The sequence below is a fragment of the Hylobates moloch genome, unplaced genomic scaffold (genome assembly GCF_009828535.3).
Source record: "Hylobates moloch isolate HMO894 unplaced genomic scaffold, HMol_V3 SCAFFOLD_1, whole genome shotgun sequence".
NCBI lineage: Eukaryota > Metazoa > Chordata > Mammalia > Primates > Hylobatidae > Hylobates > Hylobates moloch.
The window spans coordinates 186999462-187011494 of NW_026652276.1; the positions used below are offsets into that span (position 1 = coordinate 186999462).

The 12033-nt window shown below is 42.8% G+C and overlaps 1 pseudogene; it reads left to right on the top strand.

Moving 5' to 3' along the window:
* Positions 1-887: 887 nt before the first annotated feature.
* LOC116809828 (U6 spliceosomal RNA) lies at positions 888-988 on the top strand (annotated as a pseudogene).
* The last annotated feature ends 11045 nt before the right edge of the window (positions 989-12033 follow it).

Here is a 12033-nt window from a genome sequence, read left to right on the forward strand (position 1 = left end):
CCCAAGCTGCAACCCTGACTGGACCCATGGTGGCCTCCCCTGTGAACCCAGGGGACAAGGCAAGACTTGGTGACTCCCATCTCTCCTCCTGGCCCTGGCATGCGGGAGCTCTCCAAGTCTCATCTTTTGTTTTGCTTTGTTTTATCTGAGACTGAGTCTCTCTTGCCCAGGCTGGAGTGCAGTGGCGTGATCTAGGCTCACTGTAGCCTCTGCCTCCTGGGTTCAAGAGATTCTCTGCCTCAGCCTCTCGAGTAGTTGGGACTACAGGGGTGCCATCACCACGCTTAGCTAATTTTTGTACTTTTTTAGTAGAGTTGGGGTTTCACTATGTTGGCCAGGCTAGTCTCAAATTCCTAACCTCAAGTGATCCTCCCACCTTTGCCTCCTAAAGTGCTGAGATTATGGGTATGAGCCACCATGCCCAACCCCAAGTCTCATCTTGATGGCTCCAGTGTGGAGCAAATCACAGTTCCTAACTCACCCTTTGAAAGGGATAAGAAACTCCGAAATGATTCAGATTTCAATTAGGGACTTTGTGAACCTTCTCCTGTCTCCTTGCTCTGATTCCTGGGTTGTTGGTGGGGCAGAAAGCAGAGATAAGATCCAAGCCAGGCCACTTGATAAAGAATCATGCCTTTTTCTCCTTCCTCTCCCTCACGATCCTGAGAAGGCACAGGTATGACTGGGACACTCCAATTCATTACTGAGCTGAAGGCAGCAGATCACAGAAGGAAAGCTAGAGAACGGGGAGGGGAGCCAAGAGTTAGAAAATCACATGGCACATGTATACATATGTAACAAACCTGCACATTGTGCACATGTACCCTAAAATTTAAAGTATAATAATAATAATAATAGAAAACCACTGACTTAAACACAAGGCCCCGTTGCTTTGTAGCACATATACCGAAATTGGAATGAGACTGAGAGATTATCATGGCCCCTGTGCAAAGAGGACACGAAAATTCATGAAGCATTTCATATTTTTTTCAGGGGCTGGTTAAAAAAAATTCTGGAGATGGATAGTGATGAGGGCTGAACAACAATGTGAATGTACTTAATGTCACTGAACTGTACAGTTAAAAATGGTTAAAATAGTAAATTTTGTTATATTTTACCACAATTTTTATAAACAAATAAACATGACCCTGAGAGATAAAAGGCTACATAAAGAAATCATAAAGAGCAGCAAGCTATGAAGTGAAAGTCACACAATTATATTAATGATGTCAATTACAGCCAAAAGAAAAGCAAATCTTGAAGCCCCTATGTAAGCCCTCAGTCATTGCATATACCATGATATAAGTTCAGATATTAGAATGAGCAGGCTCGATGTCCTCTGGGTTCAAAGCCCAACTCTGACACTTAATAGCTGTGTGACCTTGGACAAGACACCTAACCTCTCTGAGCCTGTTTCCGTGTGTATAAAATGAAAATGACATCGATTTAGTCCAAGATGGCCGAATAGGAACAGCTCCAGTCTACAGCTCCCAGTGTGAGCGACGCAGAAGGCGGGTGATTTCTGCATTTCCAACTGAGGTACCAGGTTCATCTCACTGGGGCTTGTCAGACAGCAGGTGCAGGACAGTGGGTGCAGTGCACCGAGCATGAGCCGAAGCAGGGCGAGGCATTGCCTCACCCAGGAAGTGCAAGGGGGTCAGGGAATTCCCTTTCTTAGCCAAGGGAAGCTGTGACAGATGGCACCTGGAAAATCGGGTCACTCCCACCCTAATACTGCACTTTTCCAGTGGTCTTGGAAAACGGCACACCAGGAGATTATATCCTGCACCTGGCTCAGAGGGTCCCACGCCCATGGAGCCTGGCTCATTGCTAGCACAGCAGTCTGAGATTGAACTGCAAGGTGGCAGTGAGGCTGGGGGAGGGGCGCCCACCATTGCTGAGGCTTGAGTAGGTAAACAAAGCAGCTGGGAAGCTCGAACTGGGTGGAGCCCACCACAGCTCAAGGAGGCCTGCCTGCCTGCCTCTGTAGACTCCACCTCTGGGGGCAAAGCATTGCCGAACAAAAGGCAGCAGAAACCTCTGCAGACTTAAATGTCCCTGTCTGACAGCTTTGAAGAGAGTAGTGTTCTCCCAGCATGGAGTTTGAGATCTGAGAACTGACAGACTGACTCCTCAAGTGGGTCCCTGACTCCTGAGTAGCCTAACTGGGAGGCACCCCCCCAATATGGGCAGACTGACACCTCACATGGCCGGGTATCCCTCTGAGACGAAGCTTCCAGAGGAATGATCAGGCAGCAACATTTGCTGTTCAGCAATATCCACTGTTCTGCAGCCTCCGCTGCTGATACCCAGGCAAATGGGATCTGGAGTGGACCTCCAGCAAACTCCAACAGACCTGCAGCTGAGGTTCCTGACTGTTAGAAGGAAAACTAACAAACAGAAAGGACATCCACACCAAAACTCCATCTGTATGTCACCATCATCGAAGACCAAAAGTAGATAAAACCACAAAGATGGGGAAAAAACAGAGCAGAAAAGCTGAAAATTTTAAAAATCAAAGCGCCTCTCCCCCTCCAAACGAACGCAGCTCCTCACCAGCAAAGGAACAGAGCTGGATGGAGAATGACTTTGACAAGTTGAGAGAAGGCTTCAGATGATCAAACTTCTCCGAGCTAAAGGAGGAAGTTCGAACCCATCACAAAGAAGCTGAAAACCTTGAAAAAAGATTAGATGAATGGCTAACTAGAATAACCAGCATAGAGAAGTCTTTAAATGTCCTGATGGAGCTGAAAACTATGGCACGAGAACTACGTGATGCATGCACAAGCTTCAATAGCCGAATCGATCAACTGGAAGAAAGGGTATCAGTGATTGAAGATCAAATGAATGAAATGAAGCGAGAAGAGAAGTTTAGAGAAAAAAAAGTAAAATGAACAAAGCCTCCAAGAAATATGGGACTATGTGAAAAAACCAAATCTACATCTGATTGGTGTACCTGAAAATGACGGAGAGAATGGAATCAAGTTGGAAAACACTCTGCAGGATATTATCCAGGAGAACTTCCGCAATCTAGCAAGGCAGGCCAACATTCAAATTCAGGAAATACAGAGAATGCCACAAAGATACTCCTCGAGAAGAGCAACTCCAAGACACATAATTGTCAGATTCACCAAAGTGGAAATGAAGGAAAAAATGTTAAGGGCAGCCAGAGAGAAAGGTCGGGTTATCCACAAAGGGAAGCCCATCAGACTAACAGTGGATCTCTCGGCAGAAACTCTACAAGCCAGAAGAGAGTAGGGGCCAATATTCAACATTCTTAAAGCAAAGAATTTTCAACCCAGAATTTCATATCCAGCCAAACTAAGCTTCATAAGTGAAGGAGAAATAAAATCCTTTACAGACAAACAAATGCTGAGAGATTTTGTCACCACCAGGCCTGCCCTACAAGAGCTCCTGAAGGAAGCACTAAACATGGAAAGGAACAACTGGTACCAGCCACTGCAAAAACATGCCAAATTGTAAAGACCATCGATGCTAGGAAGAAACTGCAACAAATAATGAGCAAAATAACCAGCTAACATCATAATGACAGGATAAGATTCACACATAACAATATTAACCTTAAATGTAAATGAGCTAAATGCTCCAATTAAAAGACACAGACTGGCAAATCGGATAAAGAGTCAAGACCCATCAGTGTGCTGTATTGAGGAGACCCATCTGATGTGCAGAGACACACGTAGGCTCAAAATAAAGGGATGGAGGAAGATTTACCAAGTAAATGGAAAACAAAAAAAGGCAGGGCTTGCAATCCTAGTCTATGATAAAACAGACTTTAAACCAACAAAGATAAAAAGAGACAAGGCCATTACATAATGGTAAGAGGATCAATTCAACAAGAAGAGCTAACTATCATATATATATATACATACACCCAATACAGGAGCATGCAGATTCATGAAGCAAGTCCTTAGAGACCTACAAAGAGATTTGGACTCCCACACAATAATAATGGGAGACTTTAACACCCCACTGTCAACATTAGACAGATCAATGAGACAGGAAGTTAACAAAGATATCCAGGACTTGAACTCAGCTCTGCACCAAGCAGACCTAACAGACATCTATAGAACTCTCCATCCCAAATCAAAAGAATATACATTCTTCTCAGCACCACATCACACTTATTCCAAAATTGACCACATAGTTGGAAGTAAAGCACTCCTCAGCAAATGTGAAAGAACAGAAATTATAACAAACTGTCTCTCAGACCACAGTGCAATGAAACTAGAACTCAGGATTAAGAAACCCACTCAAAACTGCTCAACTACATGGAAACTGAACAACCTGCTCCTGAATGACTACTGGGTACATAACGAAATCAAGGCAGAAATGAAGATGTTCTTTGAAACCAATGAGAACAAAGACACAACATACCACAATCTCTGGGTCACATTTAAAGCAGTATGTAGAGGGAAATTTATAGCACTAAATGCCCACAAGAGAAAGCAGGAAAGATCTAAAATTAACACCCTAACATCACAATTAAAAGAACTAGAGAAGCAAGAGCAACCACATTCAAGAGCTAGCAGAAGGCAAGAAATAACTAAGATCAGAGCAGAACTGAAGGAAATAGAGACACAAAAAAACCTTCAAAAAATCAATGAATCCAGGAGCTGGTTTTTTGAAAAGATCAACAAAACTGATAGACTGCTAGCAAGACTAATAAAGAAGAAAAGAGAGAAGAATCAAATAGACACAATAAAAAATGATAAAGAGGATATCACCACCGATCCCACAGAAATACAGACTACCATCAGAGAATACTATAAACACCTCTATGCAAATAAACTAGAAAATCTAGAAGAAATGGATAAATTCCTGGACACATACACCCTCCCAAGAGTAAACCAGGAAGAAGTTGAATCCATGAATAGACCAATAACAGGCTCTGAAATTGAGGCAATAATTAATAGCCTACCCACCAAAAAAAGTCCAGGACCAGATGGATTCATAGCCGAATTCTACCAGAGGTACAAGGAGGAGCTGGTACCATTCCTTCTGAAACTATTCCAATCAATAGAAAAAGAGGGAATCCTTCCTAATTCATTTTATGAGGCCAGCATCATCCTGATACCAAAGCCTGGCAGAGACACAACAAAAAGAGAATTTTAGACCAATATCCCTGATGAACATCGATGCAAAAATCCTCAATAAAATACTGGCAAACATAATCTAGCAGCACATCAAAAACTTATCCGCCATTATCAAGTGGGCTTCATCCCTGGGATGCAAAGCTGGTTCAACATATGCAAATCAATAAACATAATCCAGCATATAAATAGAACCAATGACAAAAACCACATGATTATCTCAATAGATGCAGAAAAGGCCTTTGACAAAATTCAACAGCCCTTCATGCTAAAAACTCTCAATAAATTAGGTATTGATGGGACGTATCCCAAAATAAGAGCTATTTATCACAAATCCACAGCCAATATCATACTGAATGGGCAAAAACCTTCTTTGAAAACTGGCACAGGACAGGGATGCTCTCTCTCACTGCTCCTATTCAACATAGTGTTGGAAGTTCTGGCCAGGGAAATCAGACAGGAGAAAGAAATAAAGGGTATTCAGTTAGGAAAAGAAGAAATCAAATTGTCCCTGTTTGCAGATGACATGATTGTATATTTAGAAAACCCCATCGTCTCAGCCCAAAATCTCCTTAAGCTGATAAGCAACTTCAGCAAAGTCTCAGCATACAAAATCAATGTGCAAAAATCACAAGCATTCTTATACACCAAAAACAGAGAGCCAAATCATGAGTGAACTCCCATTCACAATTGCTTCAAAGGAATAAAATACCTAGGAATCCAATTTACGAGGGATGTGAAGGACCTCTTCAAGGAGAACTACAAACCACTGCTCAATGAAATAAAAGAGCACACAAACAAATGAAAGAACATTCCATGCTCATGGACAGGAAGAATCAATATGGTGAAAATGGCCATATTGCCCAAGATAATTTATAGATTCAATGCCATCCCCATCAAGCTACCAATGACTTTCTTCACAGAATTAGAAAAAACTACTTTAAAGTTCATATGGAACCAAAAAAGAGCCCGCATTGCCAAGACAATCCTAAGCCAAAAGAACAAAGCTGGAGGCATCATGCTACCTGAGTTCAAATTATACTACAAGGCTACAGTAACCAAAACAGAGATATAGACCAATGGAACAGAACAGAGCCCTCCGAAATAATACCACACATCTACAACCATCTGATCTTTGACAAACCTGACAAAAACAAGCAATGGGGAAAGGATTCCCTATTTAATAAATAGTGTTGGGAAAACTGGCTAGCCATATGTAGAAAGCTGAAACTGGATCCCTTCCTTACACCTTATACAAAAATTAATTCAAGTTGGATTAAAGACTTAAATGTTAGACCTAAAACCATAAAAGCCCTAGAAGAAAACCTAGGAAATACCATTCAGGACATAGGCATGGGCAAGGACTTCATGTCTAAAACACCAAAAGCAATGGCAACAAAAGCCAAAATTGACAAATGGGATCTAATTAAACTAAAGAGCTTCTGCACAGCAAAAGAAACTACCATCAGAGTGAACAGGCAACCTACAGAATGGGAGAAAAATTTTGTAATCTACTCATCTGACAAAGGGCTAATATCCAGAATCTTCAAAGAACCCAAACAGATTTACAAGAAAAAAACAACCCCATCAACAAGTGGGTGAAGGACATGAACAGACACTTCTCAAAAGAAGACATTTATGCAGCCAACAGACATATGAAAAAATGTTCATCATCACTGGTCATCAGAGAAATGCAAATCAAAACCGCAATGAGATACCATCTCACACCAGTTGGCGATCATCAAAAAGTCAGGAAACAACAGGTGCTGGAGAGGATATGGAGAAATAAGAACACTTTTACACTGTTGGTGGGACTGTAAACTAGTTCAACCATTGTGGAAGACAGTGTGGCGATTCCTCAAGGATCTGGAACTAGAAATACCATTTGACCCAGCCATCCCATTACTGGGTATATACCCAAAGAATTATAAATCATGCTGCTGTAAAGACACATGCACATGTATGTTTATTGTGGCACTATTCACAATAGCAAAGTCTTGGAACCAACCCAAATGTCCAATAACGATAGACTGGATTAAGAAAATGTGGCACATATGCACCATGGAATACTATGCAGCCATAAAAAAGGATGAGTTCATGTCCTTTGTAGGGACATGGATGAAGCTGGAAACCATCATTCTGAGCAAACTATTGCAGGGACAAAATACCAAACACTGCATGTTCTCACTCATAGGTGGGAATTGAACAATGAGAACACATGGACACAGGAGGGGGAACATCACACACTGGGGCCTGTCATGGGGTGGGGGGACGGGGGAGGGATAGCATTAGGAGATATACCTAATGTAAATGACAAGTTAATGCATGCAGCACACCAACATGGCACATGTATACATATGTAACTAACCTGCATGTTGTGGTCATGTACCCTACAACTTAAAGTATAATAATAATAAAAAACAATGGAGGAAAAAAGAAAATTACATCAGACTCATATCTATTAGGAGAATAAAAGTATTACAGGCAAGGCATTTATCATAGTTCCTGGTACCTAGTAGACATTCATTAAATGTGTTTTCCTTCTCTTTCTGTAACACACAAATGCAGTGTGTTGTGGGACACAGGAACTAACTTGACAAATGGTAAGGACAAAATAAAACAAAAAATAAAGGTGATATTTGTGTAGTAGTTTCTGGCAGAGGCAGACCAGATACAGCAAAAACACTCTAAGTTGCTGAAAAAGACTTAAAAACTTCTATTAGGCATAGGGTACTGGCCTAGCTGTTGTAACTAAGAAAGCCCCACATATAATGGCTTAAAGAAGATGGGAGTTTATTTTTCTCCATGTGATAATCCAGAAGTAAACTGTTCACAGCTGACAAGGTGGCTCTGTCATTCTCAACACAGGATTTCCATCTTTGGCTCCAATGGGGTTGCTTTGGATCCTGATGTCATCTAGGTAGCGGGAAGGGGGATAAAGGCCAGGGGAAGGGAGGATGTAAATTTCTTTTAAGGACATGACTCAGAAATGACACAGCTCATTCTCACCCAGCATGGCCAAATCCATGCTGTAAAGATGCCAAGGGAAGTACACTTGAACTGGCCGGACAAATTCTCAGCTAAAACACAGGAGTGCTGTTATTAAAGACGGGGAATGTGGATGTTGCTGGACAGGTAGCCATCTCAGCCACATACCTGTGTTATGTTTTCTCTAGTCTACAACTTCAGGCTTTCAAAAACAAACAAAACAACAAAGCCAACGTAAACCCCAAAATATAAGCCTAATTTCTTGCTTGTTATTCAATAAATATTTATAGACTACTTACTATGCACTAGGTACTATTTGAAACGTTGCAGATTCAGCAGACTGCAAAACAGATCAGCTTCCTGATCCCAGAAAGCTGTATTCAATAGGCAGAGAAGGTAAACAAATGAAAAACAGAAAAAACAGTAGATACCAGTAAGAGCAAAGATGAAAATTAAGGCAATGGGGAAATGAGCGACTGGGTGGCTCCTCCCATTGGGTGGTTAGGGAAGTCAGCCAGCCTTTGGAAGAGCGGGAAGCAGAAAATGCCTGCACGGGAAACTGCAAGGGCAAAGGTTCCAGTGCCCGGAAGATCTTGGAGGGTTTGTGGCACGGAAGGGCTAGTGTGGCTGGATTTAGTGGGAGAGGGAGAAGGGTTATAAGGGGAGGGAAGAGATCAGAAAGGCAGCTGGGAGCAGGCTTGCAGAGAGCTTTGCTAGCCAGGGACAGTTTGTTCTCTGGCATTTTCCAGCACTGATTGCATTGTACACAAAGTAGGCACCCAATGAGTGACGAATTAACAAACTAAAAGATAAAGAGCTGAGGCTGTTGACACTCATAGCTTTCCTTTGCTTTACTTGGCAAAGATTAGGTTTAACCTCTACTCATCCTTTGCATACCTCTTGCTCAGAACCTCAACACATCTTTCTCCTTGCAAGATTGTTCTTAGTGTCCTTGGTAGCCCAGTGTCCCCTAGTTAAAAACGGCCTTAGGGAAAGAATTTGAGAAAAAGATGGCTATCTGAAGAAGATGACCACATCTCCTCTTTGGCTTTGTCTACTCTGTTCAGCAGCTCCTGTTCTGATTTTTCTCCATAGGGCTTAACAGATCTGGCATTAGCCTGTCACTCTTGGTTAGGGTTAAGTTTGAAGAGGCAGTGTAACAATGGAGTGGCAGGATGGGATGGTAGTTAAGGCTGTGGCCTTTAGAACCAGACTGCCCGAGTAAGGTACCTAGCCTTCTTGGTCATCAGTTTACTTATCTGTGAAATGGGGAACCATAATGGTTCATGGCTGCAATATTGAAAGCTTTGAAACTGAGATTTTTAGTAACTCACTTGAGGCAACACCTGTCCTGAGTTAATCTGAAACTATTTGGAAGGAAAACTTGACATGAAACTACTTATAATCATTATTTATTCTACTTTTTAAATATTAGTGCATTTTGTTTGATTAGGAGACAGCCATAGACCCTTCCAGGGGAGTTATATAATTTATAATGTAATTTATAATGGGCCATAGTTCTTAAAATCTGATAAATTTTGAATTCCAAAACACTGGGCTTCAAGAATTCGGATAAAGGACTGTGAACCATTACTGTTCTTCCTAAAACATGGCAGCTAAAATGAATGTGAGCTGGCAATTGTGGTTAACGTGCCAGCTCAAAGTTAAATGGGGAGTGAGAAGGTGTGTGGATGTCATAGAGTCATCCTCCGAACTTGCATTTCACCCTTGTGGGTGAGATGGTAAAATGTGGCTCAAATGATACAGCAGGAGGATTTTCCAGGCCTCACAGGAGTGTTTTTCAGGGGGAGATCTTATAGTGCTCTAGCTCTGGCCACGCTCTGGCCATTCTCCAGCTAATGGTTTCAGAGGTGATTTCTGATAAATGGGGGTTCTTTTGGTTTCAGGTAAGCAACAGAAGTCCACATAAACTAGCTCAAGCTGGAGGATTATCAACGAAGCCAAGGTCAAGAGGCAGCTGGGCCTTAGGGATGTTCTGGAACTAGGAATGAAAGCATCGTGGACAGTTAAGGCTTCCCTCACTCTCTTTTTCCTGCTTCTGTGCAAGTCCATCCATCCATCCATGTGGCTGCAGAGCAGCTTTCTCTGCTTACGAATCCACTTGGCAAAAAAACAGCCACTGTCAACAGCTTCTGAGCTGTCTCTCTTGTGTGAATTCCAAGCTCCCCAGGAGTAGGACATGGGCTTGGGCCAATGGGCTAAGGAGATGTGGTGGTGTGTGGGGTCAGGTCACCCTGCCCAAACATGGCTTCTCCCTCAGTAACTTTGTGGGTGGGGAGGAATGGGCAGCTACTAGTAAAATGTGGGAAGGTTGTGTGGGGAAAGTGTGTGAAGGTTAGAGAACAGAAGAGTTGGATTGAACAGACCCTGCTTCACACCAAACCGAAAACAAATAGTGAAGTGGTGGGCAGGTAGGTCAGGCTACAAGCAGAGATGTCTCTGATCCTGTATCTTGAAGGAAAATCACACTCACCTTCACTACCACATCTGTTTGTACCAATGGCGGTTTTTAAAAAAAGGCAAGGTGAGAAACTGATTAGTTCAGGAAGGCATTCTCTGGTTCTTGTTGGGGTAGGATGGGGGAAGGTATAGAAAGGAAGATAGAGCAACAGCACTAGAGAACAAAGGGACAGTTGAAGTGTTTCACCTCCCCAGTCTATCAGTGCACAGGCTGTGCCTAGTTTCCTTCCACACGTAGCTGTGTCTCAACATCAGAATAAAGGATTTCCTCTGGGCCCTTTCGTACAGGTGGACCCAAGATCCTTCCTTGCCTATCAGCTCCTGGGGGCTATGACCACTTTAAATGTGGCCCCACCTCATTCTTCCTGATGAGAGACAAAATCAAGAGAAGTCCAGTTCCCAAGAAGACAGTAGGAGGAAGATTAGGAGGAAGGAGTCCCTGCTCTCCTTCCCATGGTAGACAAAACCATGCCTTCCTCCCCAAGATTTCACTTAATTGCTGCTCCTTTCAATGTGTAGTTATCTTGCACTTGGCATGTTTACTGGGTGGGATGAAAATCAAGGGTCTGCTTGAGGACTTTTGGAGAGGAGACAAATCCAAATACCTTCTGACTTGGGAGCCACTTGCAAGCTTAGGCCCAATCTGTATGATTGGAGAAAGTAGCCCAGGACTATCTTTTCATATAGATGCAGAGGAGCAGAACAAATAAAGCCTCATTCTTTCACGGTTTACCTGGGGATCAGAAAGTTTATTCTGAGCTTAATTCCATAAGATCTTCTGCAAATATATGTTGCAGTCCCTGGCTCCTTCTTGGCATTTGAGCTAGCATGGAGCATTTTCCTCTCTAGTGCTCCTAGTTCTGTGATTTAGATTGACCATGAGGGCAAGGTAACAGAGGAGGAAGGTGAGGAAAGGACCAGAAATACGATGTGTCTGCAGACAGCAGGAGTATCTAGTCTTCTAAGCTGTTGCCTCCCTGATGCAGCCCTAGATTCCCTACAAAGGACCTGCTTCTGCCCCCACCAGTTGCCATGCCAGCAGGTTCCAGGTAACTCCAGCCCAAAGTTTCACACTTAAGAGGCATGCAACCAACAGGTAAGTAACTACAGGAAGGGCTGTGTGTGCAGTTTGGGTAAGATCGGGCCCTGGTAGAAAGAGCTGTGAGCTGGAGGTCTGATAACCTGGGTTTGAGTCATGGCTCTGCATGGTGAAAACTTGGGCAAGTCACTCACTCCTCCTGGACTTCAATTTTCATATCTATAAAATAAGATTGATGACCTCTGGGATACTTCCTGCTCTGACTCGCTGGATTCTCCTTGCCTTTTGAGCATCACATTTCCAGAGCACTCCAGGCCTTTACCTGGAAAGCATGGAGCTAGGAAAGGTGAAACTTGAATAGCCAGTTGGATTAGTCTACTTAGGCTGCTGTAGCAAAGTACCCCACACTGG